The 19,041-nt window shown below is 39.7% G+C and overlaps 1 protein-coding gene across 1 annotated transcript in view; it reads left to right on the forward strand.

Moving 5' to 3' along the window:
- The first annotated feature begins 4,766 nt into the window (after window positions 1-4,766).
- Window positions 4,767-19,041, forward strand: part of pitx3 (paired-like homeodomain 3) — an 81,319-nt gene continuing 67,044 nt past the window's right edge. Inside the window, exon 1 of the mRNA XM_061911030.1 lies at window positions 4,767-5,038. The gene's annotated coding sequence lies outside the window, so the exon portion shown is untranslated. The remainder of the gene's footprint in view (window positions 5,039-19,041) is intronic.

Raw genomic sequence — 19,041 nt, forward strand, 5'->3', positions numbered from 1 at the left:
AACCTAACCTAACATAATCTAACCCAGTGGTTCTCAACCTTTTTTCAGTGATGTACCCCCTGTGATCATTGTCTTAATTCAAGTACCCCCTAATCAGAGCAAAGCATTTTTGTTTGAAAAAAAGAGATAAAGAAGTAAAATACAGCACTATGTCATCAGTTTCTGATTTATTAAATGATAAAACAGTGCAAAATATTGCTCATTTTTAGTGGTCTTTCTTGAACTATTTGGAAAAAAATATAGAAAAATAACTAAAAACTTGTTGGAAAATAAACTAGTGACTCAATTATAAATACAGATTTCTACACATAGAAGTAATCATCAACTTATAGTGCCCATTTGGGGATTGTAATAGAGATCCATCTGATTCATGAATTTAATTCTAAAAATTTCTTTACACAAAAAGAAATATTTAACACCAATATTTATGGAACATGTCCACAAAAAATCTAGCTGTCAACACTTTTCACAGTTTACAAACTTAAATTCATATTCTGTTGAAGTATTATTCAATAAATATATTTATAAAGGATTTTTGAATTGTTGGTATTTTTAGAATATTTTCTAAAAAATCTAACGTACCGCTTGGCGCACCGTCAAGTACCCCCAGGGGTACGCATACCCCCATTTGAGAACCACTGACCTAACCTAACCTAACCTAACCTAACCTAACCTAACCTAACCTAACCCTAAATTTCATCTTGTCCTCCCGAACCTAACCTAACCCTCAACTTAATCAAACCCAACATTACCTAACATAACCTTAAACTTAAAGGCACTTTTGAGGGAATTTTGCCTATCATTCACAATCACTATGTAAGAGAAGCACGTTTTCCACTCCTTGTGCATTCTAAATCACAAAAACGCTAGCAAGAAGTGGCTAATATTGGAGGTGACTTCCTCATCTCACAAGAATAATGCATCTGATTTGCTCCTATTTAAAACCAAACCCCATCCCTCTTTCAATGTACGTCATTAAAGAGATGTGATTGGATATATTCCGAACTTGTTCCAAGACGAAATTGAATATGATTGGATTTTGTTTCTGTCATTATATATATGTATATATATATATATATATATATATATATATATATATATATATATATATATATATATATATATATATATATATATATATATACGAGTCAAAAGGTTTGGGGGGCCCCTGCTATAAACCATGTCTTTATTCATCGTTAGCTTTACTCTAACTAAATTCACTGCAACTAGGATTTCTTAGTCATTTGAACTCAACACTGGATAAAACCATGCAAACCGATTGCCTTAAAAATATTAAGTAAACCTTACTACCATAATTGCCATTGCCAACACATTATGGATAAAAAATGCATGACCTTTTTCTTAACATTTCAAATAAAGTAGTTATATTAACTTAAAGCATTCAATTTTTTGCCTTCTAGTTTTTGTATGAAAGAATAACTGTAAGTATTTCCTGTACCAAATGTAAGACCAACAGATGTCTGACTCAGACGTTTCTAAAACAACTGAATGGTCACAAAATGATTGACAACTGTACAATTACAACACCAATATAGATAGAGACCCTTCAATATATATTTTTTGGACTCACAAAATGATCAGAGTGAAATTCACAATTTAAAGTCACAAACAATATACATTATTTTACTTTATTTGTAGTTGTATTTAAATTATTTTTGAATATCCCTGTGGAGATTTCTCTCCTCATGTTTCTTCGGACCTCCAAGCATTGACATGACAGATCAGTTTCCGGGTTACAACACTGTTTTATTTTGCAATAAAGTCTTTCTGTTGTGCTTTTCAGCAAGTGCTTTTGTTTGTCTCTCTCTCTCTCTCTCTCTCTCTCTCTCTCTCTCTCTCTCTCTCTCTCTCTCGCCCCAGCTCCACCACCTCTCTCCTTCCCGGCTGCCGCCTTTTAACAGAGCGACAGATGATTAAATAACCAGACCCAGGTGGGCCATCTACGCACCTGTCGCTGATATCGAAGCCAGTCCTGGCTCACCCGCTTCGCTGCAGGTCCGCAGGCCACACCCCACTCCACAATCCTATTCAAAGCCCAAATTTTTTTTTCTAATGCAAAAAATAGGAGTGTCCTGATACAGTTTTTTTAAACTTTTGATATGATACCGATATTGAAGCCCAGAGTATCGGCCAATTTTAAGATTAATGAGATACTAGTGATTTAGGGCTATATAAATAAACATTGATTGATTGATTGATTGATATGATGTCATCCAGAATAATACATGCTTTTATTATTTTGTAGTGTGGAATGTTAAAAATGGTTTGATCAAATGAAATGACACTAGGTCCACCCCACCCACCCACCCACCCACCCCATATTTCGAGTAATTTACAAACGTATCATCTAAACAGGAATATATGAACATCCGATCAGTGGGTATCCTAATGACAGCAGACATTGTACAGTAAGTGAAGTTTTGATATGTTTGTTGGCTTTCATGAAGTTTGCAGTGAGTAACAATCAGGGATGAAGAAAACAAAAGTGCTGCATATGCCTAAAATGACCAACATACGTAAATATTAAATGATATTATAAATGTGCAAGTTACTATTTTACTTATTTACTTACATCATGTATATAAAACCTTAATGGAGGTGTTTGGATGTTTTTAAGGGCTTTATAGGCAGAAATGAGCAGCTCCCATAGGCTCTATTGTAAGAAGACTTTTGATCGCATTTATTTAATATTTAGAATGCATTACAAAAGTGACATCCATCGTCATGTCTTTCATATTGATTGTGAACGAAAGGCAAAGCTCCAAAATAGTGCAGTTCCTCTTTAAGTTGAAGTAGAGTGGTAGTTGTTTTTTGGCAACACATACTGGCCGCAATGATTTGTTAAAGGGTTTTTGCAACATCTACATTGTACACAGATGTCTGGAGGATGCTCCTTTTCCAATGTTATATCTCGCCCTCTTATACGTCTTCTAGGACGTAATGACATAACGCGACAACACATGCATGCACATTAGCTTTGGGTGTTGTTAGATTAAGATACCGATTTGGATAGTTAGAATTGGCTATCATTGAATGTGTATTCTATCATAAAAACAACATGACTGCAAATTGTTCGTGACTTCTCTTGGACTGCTTTTGTATGTGTGCACGCATGTGTTGACGAGATCGGGTGAGTGATTGGCATAAACACCAATCAATTTGTTACACAAACTTTGTAATTGTGAAAAATATAGACAGTTTTGAAACCGATATGTTCTGTTAAAACACTAACGGTAACAAGAGCTAAACAATGTGGTTCTTGTCATGTTTGCTTTTAAAAAAAGTGTAACTGTGAGCGAGTTGCAAACAGTACCTTTAAGACAAACTCATAACGCAGTAAGTTGAATGATGTGGACACCCTTGTTACAGGATTCTTTCTCATATGCGTCTGCCATCCACTCTGACTGTATATGTGTAGTTAATATGCAACTATAATTATTTGATACTTGTTTATGCTGACAAATGTGCTGTTTTAGACTGTAATATTTTTCAATGAAGGAAACTTATTATGTATGTCTACCTTGTGTGCTATTGTGTGCTTTGCTGTTGTGTAGCTGCCATCTCCTAGTAGTCTACCATGATTTACTTTTTGTAAGTGACTTGACTAAATATAGAAGAAAACACCAACCTTGTGTGCTTATTGGAGGACATTTAGATATTAACTTGGCTGTCCAGCTTTGCACAAGTAAACATGCTGCAGGACTGCTTGTATTGAAGCTTGTATCACATATTTTCACATCCAAGCACATCAAATCCCATTTATTGCTGATATGAGATTGAAATTTGATCTGGATCGGTACACCCCAGTAGCAAATAATGTTGTTCTTGTAACTTAAACCCTCCAAAATTCAGTGTGATCATAACAATCCTTGGTGTAAATTATATTAACCCCCAATTGCTGCATACATTATCAAACCAACATTGTATGTGTTAACATATACAGTACATTGTGAATGAATGATTAGTAAATGATAAGGATTGGGATTTAATAAATTGCGCTTCTTGCCATTCCTTTTCCAGGGTGTTAACATTTTTATATATTCCTTACATTATTTTATTAGACATTTTTCATGTAGGGCACCACGGTGGGGGAGGGGTTTGTGCGTCTGCCTCACAATACGAAGGTCCTGAATAATCCTGGGTTCAATCCCGGGCTCGGGATCTTTCTGTGTGGAGTTTGCATGTCCTCCCCGTGACTGCATGGGTTCCCTGCGGGTACTCCGGCTTCCCCCCACCTCCAAAAACATGCAGCTTGGGATAGGTTGATTGGCAACACTAAATTGGCCCTAGTGTGTGAATGTGAGTGTGAATGTTGTCTGTCTATCTGTGTTGGCCCTGCGATGAGGTGGAGACTTGTCCAGGGTGTACCCCGCCTTCCGCCTGATTGTAGCTGAGATAGGCACCAGCGCCCCCCGCGACCCCAAAGGAAACAAAGCGGTAGAAAATGGATGGATGGATGCAATTTTCATGTATTTATATAATGTATTTATGTACAATACACAATGAGCTTTGGGCACAAGTGGCCCCTGAGCCCCACTTTGGTAACAACTGATCCATCCCATTCATTTTGGTACTTTGGGGAAACAGAAGAAGCGTGCCTGTATGTGTGTGTGCGTGTGCGTGAGTGTGCGTGTGCGTGTTTCAGAGAGAGAGAGACAGCCAGAGAGAAAAAGAGAGAATGGGGGCTGTCCTCTCTGTCAGACACACACAATATTTTGCATCAAGTCTTCCTCTACCTTCTCTCCTCTACACTTACACTGAGTGTTTGTGAGTGTGTGTGAGGATCTACACTACACTTACACCGTGTTTTTGTGTGTGTACGTTCATATGAGTGTGTGTGTCTGTGTGTGAGTGTGTGTGTGTGTGTGTGAGGACCTCATCTTCTTATACATGACAGCACGAAGACAAACTTTTCGGACTTCTCCTCTCTCAGAGGAACTTTTTTTCATGTCAAACGTGAAGTCAGAACATCCTGCAGACGACAGTAAAGATCGTTCACACCTGGCCGGGATTTAATGTAAGTTGTATAATTATTATTATTTTTATTAATAATATAAAAAGCCCTCGCCATATTGATCAATTATAGATAGAAAATAATAGAATAGAATAGAAAGTACTATATTGATTCTTAGGGGAAATTCAGCAATCTTTTATCATCATGTCAACAACGCACTAGAAAAAAAAATCCAACTCTTATTATTTCGATCATCGGTATATGTATGCAGGATTTACACAAAAATATACAATCTGTAAACCATATGAATTTTGTTATACAGGGAATAAATGCTTGTAAAATAACAAATTGATAATAATCATGACAATTAAACACACATGATACTTTTTGATGAGTTTCATATTGTACTTTTCCACTTGTTATATGAATGTTCGATGATTGATTATATCGGTGACAAAGAAAATAAATATTGTTTGTTGGTGACGGAGGCGCTAAATATGTTTTTGTTGGTGAAAAATAAAAAAAATATTGTACTGTGAAAAAAAGAAAATGGGGAATGTTTTTCTTTGCATATTTTAGTCATGAAACGATCAGTAATTTACAACAACGAAAATATTTAGAGATGTGCGGTAAATTGATAGGTGACAGGTGTTTGAGGGGCCAACCACGCGCGCGCACTCGTACACGCGCGCGAGCACACCCACTAACACACTTACCCGTAAAAGACAATTTGGTGAATTATGAAAATAACATAAAATAAAAGCTGATTTAATATGCTGTTCACTACTTTGTACCTTTTTTAAAATATAATTTATAAAACATTTGAACAATTGTGTAAAAGTACACATTAAATAAATAAAATATAAATGCAAATTATTTTTTCAAAATATCTTTAAATGAAATGTGTTATTTATTGTGTCATCATATTACCGTACCAATCAAACAAGAAACTTAACGCGCAATACCAGCTAGACCAATATTTATATTTTACTAAACTACTATTATTATTGTTCTACGCACCTATTTTTGTATTGTTCGATAGCCTATAATATTATACATTATTATTCCCATTACAATATTATTATTATTATATTGATCTGCATTCACAATTTATGTATTCATGATCGACTTCGTGTCTTTCCTTTTTAAAGTCGCGCTCGTTTCCTATTTTTAACAACAACAACAATGCAAAATAAAATAACCCTCACCCCCACAAACAATTACACACCACAACAGACAGGAAAAATACAGGAATAATTAAAAAAAAAATTATTAATTCAAAGTCAGAGCTTATTTTTGCAGAAATGCAAGGTGATGTTGGACGGCCTGCTTATGAAACCCATGTAATACACGATGCCGTTTTAAGATCTCTTCTTATATATGCAATGTATCTTATCGATTCAAACAAATCAATTCTAACTTTTGATATTCTAAATGTAAATTACAGAGATTGTTTTCGTAGCAGTCCAAGAGTTTTTGGATAATATTTTATTACAAGTATTCCAAAATCTACTATCCATTTGAATTAAATAATGGAAGAAATGAAACACAGAAAATGTATCCAATTTTAATGTTACATACTATGTTGATCATTATGAATGTATTTAATAGAAAAAGTAAGAATAAAGAGCATTAAAAATGATTGAAGCTGTTACATGTATTGACTGCATTATTAGCATGTTTACTATTAGAGGCATCAATATGTTTTCTGTATTAATCAATTGAAGAAATTTGATAAGACCAGTTGACACCTTTTTAACATTCTTAAATTGTAAAATGTATTCAAAATGATGTTTAATGGTAAAAAAATAAGCTTTTGAAAATCAGGTGGGTTTTATTTGGCCATTTTGGAAAATATCCTGTGATAGTCACATTACAACCACTCCACTTAAGAACTTGATGAGGACATATTATTAAGGGTGTCACAATGCAACTTTTTCACTTCCTATACCGATATTGAATCCTTCAATATATAATAATATTGATATCGATCCGACACAATATCAGCATGAATTATACATAGATATAATATTTTGTAGTGTGGAATGTTAGAAAATGTTTGATCAAGTGAAATTAGTCAAACATAGAACAATGGTAGGTATGAACACGTTTGTTACTGAATATTTTTTTTTTAAACTTTTGCATTGGAGTCCTTTTACGTGCAAGTATTATGAAACTAAGATTATTTGATACTTGTTTATTTAACAAATATTATTTTTTAGACTGCAATATTGTTCAGTGAAGGACACCTAATACGTATGTAGCTTGTGTGCTATCGTGTGCTTCTGCCTGGTCGGCTAATGATGGTAGGCACTACTAGTCTACCTTTTGTAAATGACTTGACTAAAATTTAACAAAAGACCAACCTTTGGAAATTTAGATGTTAATTTTGTGGTTGTTAGATTTATTTTCTAAGTGTAGAAATACTTCCTGAGGTGTAGTTGTGTGGCGCAGTGTGTGTTGGGTTCCTGTGTTTGTGTTTGATTGAAGGCCTCAATCAAATGCAAATGTGTGTCATAGGAGTGCACAAATTAACATCTCCAAACATTGGAGTGAAATTCCATCTGCCGCCTCTTCAAGGAGGCATTAATAAGTTCTCAGACAGCAAAGTGACACACATCTTAATCAAATCTTAATCCCGGGAATTAATTCTCCACGCGTTTATGAATAATGCCTATAATAATAACTGGCTGTCTGCACAACGGACCTCCAGATGGACGCCACAATCTCCTCAAGAAGGAAAGGATTTTCCCAGGCGTTATTATCTTTTTCATTATTATGAGCAGATATGAGTTTTAATGAGGTCGCTGCTCATGCAAATTGAAAAGTGCTCCACAACACAAACTTGTTGGCTTTTTATGTAAATGAAGTCTGACCTAGCTTGTTAGGTCATGTGACAGCTTGTTGGATGTGTAGAAAGTTCTTGACTTTTCAAATGTCATCATGCTCTTGTGGTGTGTGGAGGGGGAGCAGGAACGGGAGGGGGTAGGGAGGTGTTAGGGTGCTGACACCTTGTTGTGCTAAAATTATGAACATGAATAACTTTAAAACTCCTAGCAGCACATTCACAACATCCACCACAACATTGCTGACACTGCAAAGTGCTGCACAGTCTAACAATATCTTACCTACTTAGTCTAGCTTACCTTCTTAATATATCATGGTAACAATAATAATAATAATAATAATAATAATAATGGATTAATATTATGTAATACTTTTTTCTAGTGACTCAAAGCACCTACATTCACTCCAGATTCCTTATGGTGGTAAGCTACAATTGTAGCCACAGCTGCCCTGCTGTAGACTGACTTCTACTTTACCTTACCTTCTTATCATACATTCTTACTATACCGTATTGTCTAAGTAGTCCTCCTTACCATACCTTACCTTCTTACCAGTCTAAAATTAGTTAACAAAAAATGTTTGTCTTAGTTCCTCTGACTAAAATAGGATGACATCTCAATCAAAACAAATGCACGTTGACTAAAACAATGGCAAAATTAATTGACAATTCAGTCAACAAATAAATCGAGATGAAAAGGTTGACAGAGATGAAATCCAATCATATTTGATATTGTCTTTAGGTGGGTGAAACAAATTAGGAATCTATTCAATCACAGTTACATGTGGGAGAGTGGCGAGGTAAATCACGGAGGCTATCCTATCTGAGCCACTGTCTTGGGAACAGAGAGTGTTTGGATTTTTTTGTACTGAGAAAACAAAAATATATACGAATGAATTGAGACGAAATAATTGTTGATGACTGAAGTATGCTGATAGCAACCCAACCTAACCCCCCACCCCAACCCCCTCCACATATACTCTGATGAATAACTTGTGTGATGACTGTATCATGCTGATAGTATATATTTGTACCATGAATTGATTAACGTGGACCCTGACTTAAACAAGTTAAAAAACTTCTTCCGGTGTTACCATTTAGTGGTGAATTGTACGGAAAATGTACTGTAACGCGCAATATACATAAACAAGTTTCAATCAATCAGAAAAAAAAGGAGAAGACATAGACGCACTTCACCTTTGTCGCGATAGATAACAAGACTTGTTGTAAACCATGTGACTCTATTTTATCTGGTAAAAATACGACATGTAAGAAGAGCCCTCTGCAGGCTAATCATCCATGTTGATTTTAAAGATGGTATAGTGATGCCATGACTGCTTACTCTACCACTACTTTTGTAGTACACTATGGGTGTCCTCCATTTTAATAAACTAAGATACCTGTACAGTGCACTCAATCCAATGTCACTGTTTAATTAATTGCACAACTTGACAAACCAAAAGATCAGATTTTTCATTTTTCAAGCTATACCACACAAAGAAAGATAGGTATGTGAGATACATACACGTTCTAGATGTATAATACTGGTTGCTGTATTTAAACGGGACAGTGGCCAATATACCAAATGTGGATATTCTTTGTAGGTATACACAATATAGAAAAAAAACGTTTTTTCTTCATGTGACCATTTTAGTGAAATACTATACAACATTTTAAAAACATCCTTAATTTTTAGCAAAAATAATAAAACAGTAAGGTTAGTATGAAATTATTTATTGATATATAAATGAAATGCAGGTTCTTAATGTAAATTTTGTTTTGAGATGTTCTACAATAACCCTAACAAAAGTGGTTTCAAAAACATTTAGATTGTGCGTCATCTTTTATATTTTATATTTTATTTGACAGAATTTACTGTACTTTTAATTGACTAAAATGTTGAGGAATTAAGTCAACCAGAACAAGACTAAAACTAAATCAATTTAGAGGATATATATATGATTAAAACAAAAATATTTTTTCATCCAAAGACTGACTAAACCAAAATTGTAAACTACCATGAATTGATTAACGTGGACCCCGACTTAAACAACTTGAAAAACTTTTTCGGGTGTTACCATTTAGTGGTCAATTGTACGGAATATGTACTGTACTGTGCAATCTACTAATAAAAGTACCAATCAATCAATCAATCAATCAATCAATCAATCAATCAATCAATCAATCAATCAATCAATCAATCAATCAATCAATCAATCAATCAATCAAAACTGCTGCTTAACATACCTTCCTACTATATATTATTTCTTTACCATACATTCTTAATATACTTTATCCTTTATCCTGGGGTTTTCTACCAGAGACTTGGGAGATTGAGGGTTCTGCGCAGGATCTTAGATGCTCCCAGTATTGCACTCTTCTGCATGGAGATGTCAAATGTTGTACCTGGTCTCTGCTGGAGTCATCCACCCAGCTTGGGGGTTACTTCCCCCAGTCTCACGATCACTACTGGAACCACTGTTGTCTTCACATCCCACATTATCTCCAGCACTTCTTTCAGTATCTGGTATTTGTAAAGCTTTTTGGTTCCTTTTTTCGGATGTTGATATTGCTCGGGTTGCTATATCTCTCACCATTGCCGTTTTATGATGTTTTTTCCACCACCACTATATCTGGCATCACTTTTTTGTCGATCTAGATCTAGAAGTCCCACAGGGTCTTGGTCTGGGTGTTATTAACTAAATGATACAGTTTCGACTATCTGCCATCTGGACTCTGGGATCTCCAGTCCATATTTGGTACAGATCTCTTCTGCTATTGGGTTATGGCGCTACATTCATGCCTTGCTTGTCAGAATCTTAGACCCTACTGTGATGTGCCCTTTATGTCTCTCGGGCATCTTTGCACAGCCTGCATCTGGTGTCTTTTTTGATGTGGTAGACCTTAGTGTCTATCGATCTTGTGTTTAGAGCATGTTCTTTTGCTGTCATTAAAGGCCTACTGAAACCCACTATTACATACCACGCAGTCTGATAGTTTATACATCAATGATGAAATATTAGCATTGCAACACATGCCAATACGGCCTTTTTAGTTTACTAAATTGCAATTTTAAATTTCCCGCGAGTTTCTTGTTGAAAACGTCGCGGAAAGATGACACGCACACGTGATGTCACTGACTGTCAGGAAATATTAGCAGCTGCACCACTCGCGGCTAAAAGTCGTCTGCTTTAATCGCATAATTACACAGTATTTTGGACATCTGTGTTGCTGAATCTTTTGCAATTTATTCATTTAATAATGGAGACTATAAAAAACAATGCTGTTGGTGGAAAGCGGTGGATTGCAGCTGTCTTTAGCACCGAGACACAGCCGATGTTTCTTTGTTTGTTGTGAAGTGGAGCGATCAAGCGAACACGTTTTCTCTACGTCAACCAGCATGTTTTTGGATGGGGAAATTGTGATCTATATCTTACCGGAGAAATCATTGGAATATTCGTCGTCCTGCAGCAGCGGCAGCTGTGAGCTTGGCTCCTCGGCTTCTCTCTGAGACACTTCGTGTTCACCGCAGCCATCCGACCTTGAGGTATGTCTTTAGAATCTTTTACAATCTTTAAAATCTCACTAAAACACTATTAAAACAATAAGCAGATAAGGGATCTTCCAGAATTATCCTAGTAAATGTGTCTAATTATGTCTGAAATGCTCACACTGCCGTCGCCCGGAGCCGTCGCTTTTTTTTATTTATTTATTTTTTTTGTTTGTTTCTATTCCTTCACTATCAATATCCTAATTCACAAATCTTTCATTCTCGCTCAAATTAATGAGGAAATTGTCGCTTTCTCGGTCCGAATTGCTCTTACTGCTGGTGGCTCCCATTAAAAACAATGGGAATATGTGTGGAGCCCTGCAACCAGTGACGTCACGGGCACATACTTCGGGTACAGGCAGGGCTTTTCTATTAGCGACCAAAAGTTGCGAACTTTATCGTCGATGTTCTTTACTAAATGCTTTCAAGTATGACACATAGAATCGACCTGCTATTCCCGTTTAAATAAGAAAATCTCATTTCAGTAGGCCTTTATTATTGCCTCTGCGCTGGCTTTCAGTCCAGCCTTTTCCAGCCCCTGGTATGTTTTCTCGATTTTAGCAACTTCTTCAATTTGTTGGTGGTACATGCCATGCAGGGGCTTGTCTGCCCATGATAGCCCGTCTGGCTCTTCCTAGTTACTGGCCTTCTGTTGCCATAGCAATTCACAACATACAAAATCCTTTATTTTCATTGCACTTTAAAAGTACAATGAGATTTGTTTACAGTTAACCCATCAAAAAAAAAAAACAAAAAAAAAAATACAATTCAGGGGGTAGACAGGACAGGAAGGGGAGAGAAAAAAAATCCTCTCTCAAACTGTGCTCCCGTACGGGGCGTTGTGTGGGACTGGTGTCCATAAGCCTGAGACAGCACTTTGTTTGCAGACACAATCTTTGTGCCTCATTCTACAGTGTTATCACAATAATACCGTGGGTTGTTATGGAGACGACAATGATTTAGGCCCAAATAGTCAACAATAGGCAGGTGTCCATAAGGGACGAAGGAAGGAATTTGAGAGCATCTCAATGCAGCGATCTCCTGGAGGGGTTTTCAGCAGCAGTCTTGTGCAAGGCGAAATGCAGATGCAGGATATGTTGGTTATCAGGAGTCGATACATTCCAATACTTGTCTAATCAATTTGTCAGTTCCTGGTCTTTAAATACATTACAACTTCGCTGAGCAGAGTGGCAAGCTTCTCCGAGATGTTGTATAATTTGCAATTTAGTTTAGAGTGCCAACAGCTTTTCCCATCTCATCCATAATGTCGGGCAGCTTCTGGGGTGCCTTGAATGACAGCCCTCGTCTTTCAAATTTGTCGACACTTTAATTTCCCTTAAATGAGAGAATTTCCAACCACACGACCCTCCACTTCTCCCACGCGTCATCGTCTATCCAGCAGCAAACGTTTCGTCAGGACACAGAGGTTACCTTGAGATTCTCCATCCATCCATCTTCTTCCGCTTATCCGACGTCCGGTCGTGGGGGCAGCAGCCTAAGCTGGGAAGCCCAGACTTCCCTCTCCCCAACCACTTCGTCCAGCTCCTCCCAGGGGATCCCGAGGCGTGCCCAGGCCAGCCGGTAGAGATTGTCTTCCCACCGTGTCCTGGGTCACCCCCTTGGCCTCCTACTGGTCGGACGTGCCCGAAACCCCTCCCTAGTGAGGTAGGGAACGTAGCTCGACCGGTAAATTGAGAGCTTTGCCTTCCAGCTCAGCTCCTTCTTCACCACAACGGGTCTATACAGCGTTCGCATTACTGAAGACGCCGCACCGATCCGCCTGTCGATCTCACGATCCACTCTTCCTTCACTCGTGAACAAGACTGCGAGGTACTTGAACTCCTCCACTTGGGGAAAGATCTCCCGCCCATTTCCGGGCGAGAACCATGGACTCGGACTTGGAGGTGCTAACTCTCATCCCAGTCGCTTCACACTCGGCTGCGAATCGATCCAGTGAGAGCTGAAGATCCTGGCCAGATGAAGCCATCAGGACCACATCATCTGCAAAAAGCAGAGACCTAATCCTGCAGTCACCAAACCAGATACCCTCAAAGCCCTGACTGTACCTAGAAATTCTGTCCATAAAAGTTATGAACAGAATCGGTGACAAAGGGCAGCCTTGGCGGAGTCCAACCCTCACTGCGGACCAAGCTCTGACACTGGTCGTACAGGGAGTGGACTGCCACAATCAGACAGTCCGTTACCCCATACTCTCTGAGCACTCCCCACAGGACTTCCCGGGGTTCACGGTCGAATACCTTCTCCAAGTCCACAAAGCACATGTAGACTGGTTGGGCAAACTCCCATGCACTCTCAAGGACCCTGCCGAGAGTATAGAACTGGTCCACAGTTCCACGACCAAGACAAAAACCACACTGTTCATCCTGAATCCGAGGTTTGACTATCCGGCGTAGCCTCCTCTCCAGTACAACTGAATAGACCTTACCGGGAAGGCTGAGGAGTGTGATCCCACGATAGCTGGAACACACCCTCCGGTTCCCCTTCTTAAAGAGAGGAACCACCACCCCGGTCTGCCAATCCAGAGGTACTGCACCCGATGTCCACGTGATATTGCAGAGTTCTGTCAACCAAGACAGCCCCACATCATCCAGAGCCTTAAGGAACTCCGGGCGGGTTTTATCCACCCCTGGGGCCTTGCCACCGAGGAGCTTTATAACTACCTCAGAAACCTCAGCCCCAGAAATAGGAGAGCCAACCACAGATTCCCCAGGCACTGCTTCATCATAGGAAGACGTGCTGGTAGGATTGAGGAGGTCTTCGAAGTATTCCCTCCACCGATCCACAACATCCACAGTCGAGGTCAGCAGAACACCATCCCCACCATAAACTGTGTTGACTGCTTTACTTTCCTGAGGTGGCGGATAATGGTACAGAATCGCTTCGAAGCTGTCCGGAAGCCGTTTTCCATGGCTTCCTCGAACTCCTACCATGTCCGAGTTTTTGCCTCCGCGACTGCTGAAGCCGCACACCGCTTGACCTGTTGGTACCTGTCTACTGCCTCCGGGGTCCTATGAGCCAAAAGAGCCCGATAGGACTCTTTCTTCAGCTTGACAGCATCCCTCACCGCGGGTGTTCACCAGCAGGTTCTAGGAATACCGCCACGACAGGCACCACCACCTTGCGGCCACAGCTCCAATCGGCCGCCTCGACAATAGAGGTATGGAACATCGTCCACTCGGACTCAATGTCCAGCACCCCCCTTGTGACATGTTCAAAGTTCTTCCGGAGGTTGGAATTTAAACTCTCTCTGACAGGAGACTCTGCCAGGCGTTCACAGCAAACCCGCACAATGCGTTTGGGCATACCAGGTCTGTCCGGCATCCTCCCCCACCATCGCAGCCAACTCACCACCAGGTGGTGATCGGTAAAAAGCTCCGCCCCTCTCTTCGTCTGAGTGTCCAATACATGAAACCGCAAATCCGATGACACAACTACAAAGTCGATCATGGAACTGCAGCCTAGGGTGTCCTGGTGCCAAGTGCACATATAGACACCCTAATGTTTGAACATGGTGTTTGTTATGGACAATCCGTGACAAGCACAAAAGTCCAATAACAAAACACCACTCGGGTTCCATTCCGGGCGGCCATTCTTCCCTCTCTCGCCTCTCCAGGTTTCACTGTCGTTGCCAACATGAGCGTTAAAGTCCCCCCGTAGAACGAGGGAATCACCCGGGGGAGCACTCTTGAGTACTCCATCCATCCATCCATCCATCCATTTCCTACCGCTTATTCCCTTTGGGGTCGCGGGAGTCGCTGGTGCCTATTTCAGCTACAATCGCGCGGAAGGCGGTGTACACCCTGGACAAGTCGCCACCTCATCGCAGGGTCTCTCGAGTACTCCCTCGAGTAAATCCAAAAAGGGTGGGTATTCTGAGCTGCCGTTTGGCGCGTAAGCACAAACAACAGTCAGGACCTGTCCCCCCACCCGAAGGCGAAGGGAAGCTACCCTCTCGTCCACTGGGTTGAACTCCAACATGCGGCTCAAGGCCTGCACGTTGGAGTTTCTTTGAGATTATTGTTGAGAAAATCTTGTCAATTGTGTTGAGAGACCAGTCGATCGATTTCAGAGAAAGTGCAGAGAAAAGCTCCAAAAAGTTGAAACAAAATGAGACAGGACGAAGAAGCAAAGCATCGAAAGAAAAGGGAAAGGAAGGAAATCGTCCACCTTCATTGAGAGGAAGCACGACAGGTCATTCCTGGGCGCCCTCTTCTTGACTTATTCCTGGAGGCCTGTTGTTTCCTCCTGTGCCTGTGACACTACCCTGTCCTTTGCCCCCCTCCCTTCGTTGTGTGTATAGCCTCAGCATGCTGAATTTAGGGTGTAAATCTCCATGCATTGATATCAGTGACTTGCATCTGTTCTAGTGTCCATGGTAATATGCTAGCTGGGTGTCTGATCACTGGTAGGGCATAGGTGTTAATGGCCTGGATCTTATTCTTGCCATTCAGCTGGCTCTTCAGGATCTTCCTCACTCCCTGTAGATATTTGGCCATGGCTAATCTCATATCTGCCTTTTTATGTTTACCATTGGCCTGTGGGATTCCTGTCTGTTATATTGCTCTTAGGTAGTTCAACCCCTTTATTTGTGATAATCTTCCCTCGCTTGGATATCATTCACCCCCACATATCTAGTCTGAATGGCATTCCAATGTCATTGCTGTATATTTTGGCAAAGTCAATCAGGTAGTTTATGTCAATCTTGTTCTCGGCATACAGCTTGAAGTTACTCATGTAGAGGAGGTGGCTTATTCTTGTTTCACTTTGGAATCTGACAGAGAATGTTTAGGCCTATGAAGAACAGCAGCGGAGACAGAGCATCTCTTTGGAGTGTCCAGCGATTGATGCTCACCTGTAATTGGCTTTGAGTTGGCTTTGAGTTGGCCTCCAGAGTTGTCATTTTAAAGACTCAACGTGTTCTTGATGAAAGTTTTTAACGTCCTGTTGGTATTGGATACTTTTCAACTAAAACGTCTCAAATATATTAGATTTAATGCAGCCCTACTATGAATAAAACCATTTTTTTACCCATAGGTATCTGCTTATGTGCATTCGGAATTTGCATTAATCCCGAAAATTTGAAATCAAACCGTGAAGGAATTGCGGAATTGTGACGATTATCCTTATAAGGTAGAAATTTACGCAAACATCCTTGTATGAGTCAGCCATTTTAATTCATGTAGGAATGGGTGTAACACAACACGTCCAAATGAAAGGAATGAAGGAAAATGTTCTGTTATTGGTTGCTTTAACCAGCGCAAGTCGCTACACAAACTTTCAGCCTCATTTGAATTTAACGTGCCTTACTTTTAGCTTTTATGATTCATGGCAATGTGCCTTTAACTGTGAAGAAGTCACTTCGAGTGTGGGCTAAGAAGGTTACTGCTTTACCCACAAATATGCACAAAAAGATGGATTTTCCAAAAGGCTAGTTTTAATGGTGGGCTCAGCGCCTACAATTTATTGCAATGTAGAGGACGATGAAACAGTAACTAATTACAGTACAGTTGGATAGAAATGTGTGAACGATACGTTAGTGATGTTGGCTTGATTTGTTGATCTGTTAGTTTAGGCCATGTCTACACAAAGTCGCTTAACCCCTTAAACGAAGATTTTTTTAGCCTAAGCTCAGTTTCAACCACACTAAACAATCCTTTAAGGTCCCCCTCCTTGGACAATTTTTTACACGGGTAAGTCAGCCGTGTAATTCTTGAATCTCCGGCACTTAGCTTTGTATGGACTCATTGATCGTTTACAAAGTGAGTTCGGAGAGGAAGTGACGCCAGAAGGAAAACGGCCACACAGGAAGTGACATCAGAAAGAAAGCGCCACAGCCAGCTTCCTAATTAAGCGGTCTTGTAACTCAGAGCTAACCGCTGGAAATATGAAGGCGAGTCAACCAGAAAAGCCCGTGTTTCTCCTTCTTCTACATGTACAGACGCTTGTGGAAATCACACATGAAAACCTTAAGAGAAAGCGATTGCAGATATTTGGGATACAACACTTCTCAGACGGCAAGAGAACTTTCCAATTCACAAAAAACTCAAAGGAGAGTCAACGAGAATGCAAGATCCCGTGGATGTGATAAAAAGGTAGCGTGTGCTTTGTATTTCCTGGCCGCCGAGGTAAAACTAACTACGGAAAACGGCGAATGTTTTTGAACTTGCAAAGCAGACTGTATCAGTTATTGTCCGCCATGTATTTTGACGACTCAACGTCTAAGTCCAGTGTATATAAAGTCACCAAAAACAAATGGACAATGAAGGGTAAAGAAAAAGAGTGAGAAGTGTCCTGACCAGATATATAGATCTCTAGTTTGATTGATGTAAAATGTTCTTTATCACACCGTTTTCGTGTCTAATAAAGATTTAATTAATTTATGATGGATCAGGTGCGATTCACTACAATAGGGCCCCAAAGCACACTGGATTCTAGTTAATTGAAATACCACAACACTGGATATTGTTCAGATAAGTTACATTTAAGAACTTGCACACAAAGCAACACTGGATGTGACTAGGACGTGCACATTTTCCGCGCATGCGTATTAGGTCGGGTTGCGCCGGTGGACGGAGGGGGCGGGGGTCTAAAACTGTGGCACTGTTGTGTCTGGACACGGATAAGGTTAGGTGGGATTTACCCTGGATAACCTTAAACGGGGCCTTAGCCTTCTACTGTAAGACAATAGGGTCACTGTCCTATGGCAAAAAGTAAAGGGATTTTTCATTAAAAAAAAAGAAGTTTTAATTGGTTCAGTGCCTACTATGTTAGTAATATAATCTATTTTTACATTCGCGATCGTAGCATAGCGCACTGTAACGTCGGCCTGAGCCTATCGTTTGCAAGTGATCAAAGTATTAACATGACATAGAATATAAACACATTTTATTCTTAATATACACGTATAAGTCCAAGATCTAGCATTGGAGAGAAAAAGACTCGGTATAAGTTTAACTTCAGCCAGCTAGGAGGTGAAACGGTACACAAAAATTTCGGTTCGGTACTTACCTCGGTTTAGAGGTCACGGTTCGGTTCATTTTCGGTACAGTAAGAAAACAACAAAATATAGTACATGGTTATTTATTTACCAGATTTGTAATCAATGGCATAACATACATATACACACAGGGTCCATTGCCCGGGTTAATGTGCTCAACATGTGTAAAATGTCACGCCTATGGATCATGTTTTGTTTTGGTCATTTTTCGGTTTTGTTTTTTGGACACTCAGTTCCTGTGTTGCACTTCCTGGTTTGTTTTTGTTACCATGCCAACTCATTAGTTTTCACCTTGTCTTCATGTCACGCCCCTGTCTTCTTGTCTCACACCTGTTTGCACTTACCATGTTCATTATTTAAGCCACAGTTACCAGGTAGTCAGTCTGGCAACATCACCTCCTTCACGCCCTCGATCACCTGGTATGCCTTCCATGCCATTGATCCATGCACCTTGTCTTTTTCCAAGTAAGTTTTTGGACTCCATGTCCATAACAAGACATTATCAAAACATGTTCCTAAACTCTTTTTCTAATCAGTCCCAGCCATCCAAACAAACATTTTTTCTTCACCCTTTCAATCCAAATTTGAAACAAAAAGACTTTTTGGACAATTAAAAGAGGAGGATTCAGCCCCCCTCCTTACGTCCCTCCGCC

Source organism: Nerophis ophidion, linkage group LG09, assembly GCF_033978795.1.
Source record: "Nerophis ophidion isolate RoL-2023_Sa linkage group LG09, RoL_Noph_v1.0, whole genome shotgun sequence".
Lineage (NCBI taxonomy): Eukaryota > Metazoa > Chordata > Actinopteri > Syngnathiformes > Syngnathidae > Nerophis > Nerophis ophidion.